General features: G+C 37.0%; 1 long non-coding RNA gene across 2 annotated transcripts; it reads right to left on the bottom strand.

Moving 5' to 3' along the window:
* Positions 1 to 2,536: 2,536 nt before the first annotated feature.
* Positions 2,537 to 6,555, bottom strand: LOC122333116. 2 transcript variants are annotated; one of them, XR_006248589.1, is made up of 3 exons: positions 6,013 to 6,555; positions 5,829 to 5,934; positions 2,537 to 4,216 (listed from the first exon to the last, which is right to left on the bottom strand). It is a non-coding gene; the product is annotated as an uncharacterized LOC122333116 (long non-coding RNA). The 2 variants fall into 2 exon arrangements; XR_006248588.1 differs by having other exon boundaries at positions 2,537 to 3,785.
* Between the last annotated feature and the right edge of the window lie 921 nt (positions 6,556 to 7,476).

Raw genomic sequence — 7,476 nt, 5'->3', positions numbered from 1 at the left:
CGGAGCTAGTGAAGCCGGATCGTGACGTCTCCGCTACAGACCGTGTCTGTGTTGCACGCACTCTTTGTGAAAGAGCAAAAGAAAACTCATTAGCCCTAATGGTTGCTGTTCTTGTTTTTAACGTGTCTTATGACAGCTTCAGACATTCTCCGGATTAGACCAATAGTGTTTGCCAGTAAGAAGTGTGATTAAAGAAAGATCACAGCTTGATTAAGATGTGTTTGGTGGGCCTAAGAGTATTACTGAGTGCTAACAAGCCAGGCCATCTGTTGTGCTATTAAGATGTTTAACTGTAATCAAGAGAAGAAACAGTTTGGCAGGAGATGCTTCGGCTTCACTTGCTTTTGCAATATGCCTTATTTCAAGGTTTCGCGGATACATGCACAAACGCACATTAAAGAAAGGAACGAGGGAAAATGCTTTCGGTGGGAGCTCGGCCGTCCAGAGTTTGTGGAAAGTTAGAAATCCGCACAGTCACGTTTTTGTTCGACGAGCGACCGCGTGCCAAGACGCCAGCGTGATCGGATCCGTGCCAAAGAACAAATGCTCGTTTGAGAGACATTTCCACTTATTATTAATGTTGAAAACAGTTCGGATTGAAAACAAAGGAACAAAATAATTAAGAGCTTAGGCATCTGTGCCTTTTCTGTTTGTCAAATGTATCACAGTTCTAATAGAAAAATTAAATTTATAAAAACTGTAAAATATTTTTAGAATTTAAAATAACCGTTTTCTATTAGAATATTTTTTAAAATATATTTTATTCTTGCGATGCAATGCTCAATTTACTCCCAGCATTTTTACTCCAGTGTCCCGCGATCCTTCAGAAATGATTCTATTTTGCCGAAAATTTCAGATTATTATCAACGTTGTGCTGCTTCGCATTTTTGCGGAAACATATGTGATTGTTCATATTTGTTCGCGCAAAAATTAGCCGTCGCAAACGACGAAAAGCGTCATTTTGATTGGTAACTTAATAATAGTTGAAGAGCGAACATTAGAATGATTTCTGAATGACACCGAAGAGTAACGATGCTGAAAATTTAATTAATTTAACAGAAATAAAATACATTTTAACATATATTCGTGCAGAAAAAGGTTATCGCGAATTGTAATAATATTTAAAAATTTTACTGTATCTTTTATCAAATAAATGGAGCCTTGGTGAGCAGAAGAGACTTCTTATATATATATACTTATTTATTTGATGTAGAAAAGATGTTTGCCAGTTTATGACAAGATCAACCGTTTTGCATTTAATGGCTTATATGAACTAATGACCAAAATATGAAGACTGAACAGGTAGCTTTAAGAATTTCAATACAGTTCTCAGAAATGTACCAAATCTCTAACGCAATTGCACTTTAGAGTCCAAATTCACATTTCAATGCACTTTGCATTTATTTCTACAGCAGTTTTCACAATGGCCTGCATGCTTCCCCGGGAACGCTGGAGTTTCTACATCACAAATGAAAAGTAAGCCATGCCATGAATAAGCATAAATGTCCAGATCGGTTTAAAGGCACGCACTCATTTAAGCAGAAACAGTTAACGATGCTTGCGTTATCATATTAACCGCAATGCAAATATTATCTAAAAACGCTCTACATCAGTCCGTGCGCGTTTCGCTCGGGGTTTTCTCCATGTGTGGCTCTTGAACACATTTGTAGCATTTGCACACGTGACAGCAAATGGAAAGAAGCACACCATGCGTTCAGAGGTTGCGGAAAGGCCTATGATCCAAATTGTAGAGACCAAATGGGTAGCTGTCTGTCTCTGTGTGTGTGTGTGTGTGTGTGTGTGTGTGTGTGTGTGAAGCAGCTGTAAGGGTGTGAGACCGGAGCGATCAGTGTTTGCCTTCACACCTTCAGCGGCGCGGGCCGAGAGACGTCGTTTTCACGCCAGGCCGTCTGACAGAGACGCTTTCTGCAGTTATTATTTAAGGAAAAACAACTTTTTTCGACCGATGCGCTTCGTTTTAATCGAGACCGTCTCATCATACAAGGATGTGACGAAAAATTGATTTGAATGATTCAAGCAGTCGAAAACATGTAACTAGTTTTTTTCAAACACATGATCATTATTTTCCCGAATATTAATTCCTGGCTTTCTGAGCATCATAAAGAGGTCTAACCTTGTCTAAAAAAAAATCAATTATTTGCTCTTTTATTAGAATTCTCTTAAAATTGCATTTGAGCATTTCTGCCTTTTAAATGAAGCTTTTTATAATATATTGACATTTTTATTTAGTCCCAACTTGTTTAAAATGATGTTTATTTTAGGTATTTCAAACCTGTTCATCGTAGAAGAGCTGGATTCAAGCCGTAGGATGTTTTATTATTATTGAAAAATGTATTATTATTATACGTAGAATTAAAAATGACCGTGCGAGTGAACCAAACCATCATTTTCAAGGTTTTACAATAAATAATTATGAATCTAAATCATGAATATCATATGTAAAACTGACCTTACTATGTCATAAATTATTTGAAATTTAAAAAAAATTAAACGCACAATCATGAAACACATTTCCTGCTTTTCTCGTCACATGACAATAAAATGTTTTCTATACCAAACCTACTTTTATTTAGGCAAACAAAAACTTAAATTGACGTATTTATGTATGTATTTGTTTATTTAGCATTTTAACTTTTTATTTTTCAAATCTCAGTTGCGCTTTTTATCACAATATCTGGACTTTTGCTCATTTTATAATACATTCAGGCAAAAATGAATAAAATGTACTCAGCGAAGAAATATAAACAAACTGAACAGATAAAGTTGTATGTCTTCGAACAGATTCTCACCAAGGATGCTTCTATTCGATGCGAAATACGGTAAAATACAGTAAAAATGTGAAATATTACTGTAAATTCAAACAGCTGTGTTCTATGCAAATAAGTGTGTTTTTCTTTCCTGTGTTCGAAGCTTCATTTTCAGCATCGTTACGCCAGTCTTCAGTGTCACGTGATTTTTCCAGAAAAATCGCTGATAAAACGCTGATAAAAAAAAACCAAAAAAACATTTCTCATTATTAATAATGTTAAAAATAGTTTAAAATTTTTTTTTTTTTACGGAAGCCATGAAAAGTTGAAGAATAAGAGAATAAGATGCTTTATTAAAGAAATAAATAAAACATTTATTTCTCAAGGACACCGCGAATCGATTAAAAGTGGCATATTTCTATTGCATTTTTTTTGGAATTTTCTATTCAAAAAGGAATCCTGAAAAATAAAAGTAAAAATATAGTATTAAATTCACGTGTAGTAGTGGTGCTAAAATATAGAAAACTGCATATATATTAAATTTTTTGTAGCTGTTTGCTGTACTTTAAGAAACTTGACCAGCGATGTAGACTTGCAAGAGAAATAAAACCGAAACCCTCACTTCCCCGTCAATTAAGAGTCCCGAAATAGAACCGAAATCCGTGATTCCAAATGCGAGCGCTACCAAGTTTTGTCGCTTTCTATAATTCTATGCCCGAGCTGTTAATTGGTCGTTGTTCGCTAATCGTCTGAACTAGTTGGGGCTGTTTCTGCAGATCGACTGGCAACCCCAAGACTTGTTTATTTGTTGTGGGAGTGAAGTCAGAGTTTGGGAGTTAATGAAATGGCACTCCTTCAATTATTACAGGATTGAATTCTTCCTGTGGGACGTGGGGATGTTTTCCTCGTCTTCTCGGCTCTCTGTTCTTCATCTGACGGCAGGAATAGAATCGCGGGCGTGCTGAGAGATCTCCAAAAGCCCGAGTTTGGAGTATCAAATCTCTGGCTTGTCACACGCTGTCAGCGAGAGAAAGTCGGAAAAGATTTGCTAAGCAAAGACCAATTACAGTAATGAAATGCATGACATATTTTTTTCATTATTTAATGCAAAATTAATTAGTCTATTAGGATACACTTGAATTATACACACATTCTCTGTAATTGGCTCTCGATGGAATTAGAACCGCAAAAGCAGATGTAGGCCAGCTGAATACAGATGTATAATGTGATATCGCTCAAAGCCCTGATTGCATTATGGAACTGAGACCGCCATCAATTTTGTATTGAATATTTAGAGCGCAGGAGCAAATTAAAAGAGACTCTTTCATACAGGGGATTTTCGAGTTGCTGTCCCATTTTCCCGCGCGTTCCCTCGCACGTATCGCCTGTTGTGCATCGCATAAGCGTCTCTTCGGCCTCTTGTCAGCTCCGAGCCACTCAAACACTGACTGAACGGGCCGCCGAGACACGGAGATAGGGGACGCACAAATGAGAGAGAATAAAAGATACAAAAGAGACGTGAGAAATTCATGCTACGCCTTCAAGGACCGTGCATATATTAACATATGAAGTCTTTTAAAATCAGGAAGCGCACGGGCGAATCTAACGAGAACGGCCGGGGTTGTAGGGGTTCGGGGCGTAGGCCCAGTTGACCCCAAGATTACATAATAAAAGCCTATTTCATGAAAATTGTTTAAAAAAACGAAGGCCCAAAAATAGGAAATGACTTATCACGGATCTTAAAGAGTTAAAGAGTTTTTTTAAATAATCGCATTTGTGTAGGTATTTATTTTTGGCTTGGTGGATAGGTTAAGGTTGTCCAAAAAAACTGCGACCCCTTCGGGGACCGTGCATGTATTAGCGTATAAATTCATCAAGCCTTTTAAAATGAGGAAGTGCGTGGGCAAATCTAACGGGAACGGCCACGCTGACCCTAAAAATGCAGAATAAGCAATCGCATTTTCCATAATAAAAGCCTATTTTCTGAAAATCGTCTATGAAAAAAACAAGCTATATTTATTTATTGCTTGTTGGGAAAGTGAAACTTGTCAAAACAATGCAAAAAATTAATTTTGTTACTCTTTCAAAGACCACGCACATTTTAACATGTTGTCTTTTAAAAGAATAATCTAAAAAAAAAAAAAAAAAAAAAAAAAAAAAAATATATATATATATATATATATATATATATATATATATATATATATATATATATATATATATATATATATATATATATATATATATATATATATATATATATATATATATATATATATTTTTTTTTTTTTTTTTCTTGTGTATATACATTCAGTGGCTTGTTTTTTTTTCATGTTTTCTTATGTTGCTGCCTGAGAAACAAGATTCTTCTCTGGTCTGATGAAGCTCAATGCTAAGCATCATGTTCGAAGGAAAGCAGCTCTGCTCATCACCTGCTAACATCCCAAAAGTGTTCAGCAGCAGCCTCATGCTGCGGGGCTGTTTTTCAGAGTCAGGGACCGAGGGACTCGTCAGAGGAGAAGAAACAAAATATAGAGATAGCCTTAAAGAAAACCCAAAACACACAGCAAGAGTAGCTTATAGGCAGCTCCTTGAACGCCCTTGAACAGCCGCAGCTTGGGATTGAACCCAATCAAAATATGTCTGAACGTGTGCGTCTGCCCTCAAGATCCTGACAGAGCTCGAGAGGTGAAGAGTGGAAGATAATTGGCTATTTATGAGCAAAGCATCAGACAAATAAGACGAAATAAGACTAATCTGTTGTCACGTTGTTAGTTTGGTGTAGCTATTTGAAACTGTTTAACATAAGGCAGCAAGATAACGTGAATAAAATGGAGGGGTATGAATACTTTTGAATATATATGCTGTATTGATTCATTTTACTTGACGATTTAATTTTTGCATTATTACAATGGGAACATAAAGCTGCCGAAACAATGCAATGCAATTCTAATGCAAGATGCTAAACATTGTTTGCTGTTTTGTTTGGATTTTGGGATTGGCGTTTATTCTCAGTATTCACTTTGCGTGCTTAGTGGCCTTGTACTGAATGATTTTTACCTGTGATGATGATGATGATGTTGATGAACCACAGGACGCTGTAGAAGAGAAGAGCATCATGTATATGTTTGAAGCATTAGCTGTATCGTCTCTTCAGTATGCATTCCTGAAAGCCCGAGATTTACATCATTTCATTATTTTGGAGAACAGAGTGGAAATTGTTTCCCAGAATATGTGAACTCACCTGTCCCCCGAACACGCGACATGACCAATACGCTGGCAACCGGTCTTAATAAAAGTGTAAGTCAAATTGTCATGTCGCAAATTACTTCCGATTTACTGAAGAAATTTGAATAATCCTATGTTCCTTATGAATATGGAAATGCGGGCGGCTTTGAAACCCGAAACCCATAGTTGCAAAACATCCGACTGAACGCTTTAATCCCATTATGCAGGCTAGATTTCATGCCTTCAAATTGCCTTTCACCACCTAAAGGTAAAGAAACCGAATCTTTCACAAACATTTGCAATTGACAAAAATACGCCTATTGCTGCTGACCTAATTGCTGCAGGCCAGAGTTGTGCGCATGAAGTTTGAGAGCACAATGAAATCTGCAGTTTTAAGGTTTTCCAGCAATGCACGTCACTGTCAGATCTTCTCCTTTCGCGGGATGCGCTCATTTTACGGCCGCGTTTACCACGTCGGTGCCAGACAGCTGTGAACATAAATGTCTTTCGGAAATAACAGACTAGCGTCGAATCCGTCTGACCGTTTACAGAAGCGAGTCGATCGCTCCTCGCAATGTGAGAAAATGGTTGTGGCGTTTAGCAGGATGTGCTCTGCATTACAACAGATCCAGCGTGAATGATGTCATTGCAGAAATACTCCTGGGACACCAGTAGATGGCAATAGAAACAGAGGGGACGACTCGGCCTTTGTTTGGACGGAGATGTGAGAGGAGATGCTGGAGAGTTAATAATCTCTTATGAGCTTGCTTGCTCTCCTCTTTGTGTATACTGTGTGTACAGTGTTTACAGTGATGTTCTCTATGTCTTCTAGTGTGCCATCCATCTATCTGTCCATCCGTCTGTCTCTCTGTTTGATATAGTGGCTTATTCATGAGTATGAAGTACCTTTATGGGTTTCTTATCATCAGACAGAACGATGCATAGATAGATAGATAGACAGACAGATAGATAGATAGATAGATAGATAGATAGATAGATAGATAGATAGATAGATAGATAGACAGATAGATAGAGATGTCATGTTGTTAGTTTGGTGTAGGGAAAAAAGCTATTTAAAACTGTTTAACAAAAGGCAGCAACATAACGTGAATAAAATGGAGGGGTATGAATACTTTTGAATATATAGGCTGCATTGATTTATTTTACTTGACAATTTAATTTTTGCCTTATATAATGGGAACATGAAGTTGTTAAAACAACGCAATGCAATTCTAATGCTAGATGCTAAATATTATTCGCCGTTTTGTTTTGATTTTGGGATTTTGGGGATATCATTCACGCAATTTGTTATCATTTATTGATTCTCCATAATTCTGTTCCGTAAACTGTCCTTTCTAGCCGTACTGTACGTCAGATCAGCTTTGGATATATTCACACAGACAGAAAGAACGAAGGAATACATTTTATATGTATATGGTATCAATGGGTTGTTCGTAACTCAGTCGGTGTAACGTGTGAT

Source organism: Puntigrus tetrazona, unplaced genomic scaffold (genome assembly GCF_018831695.1).
Source record: "Puntigrus tetrazona isolate hp1 unplaced genomic scaffold, ASM1883169v1 S000000176, whole genome shotgun sequence".
NCBI lineage: Eukaryota > Metazoa > Chordata > Actinopteri > Cypriniformes > Cyprinidae > Puntigrus > Puntigrus tetrazona.
Note: the sequence above shows the minus strand (reverse complement) of the source record. Positions and strands in the feature narration are given on the sequence as shown.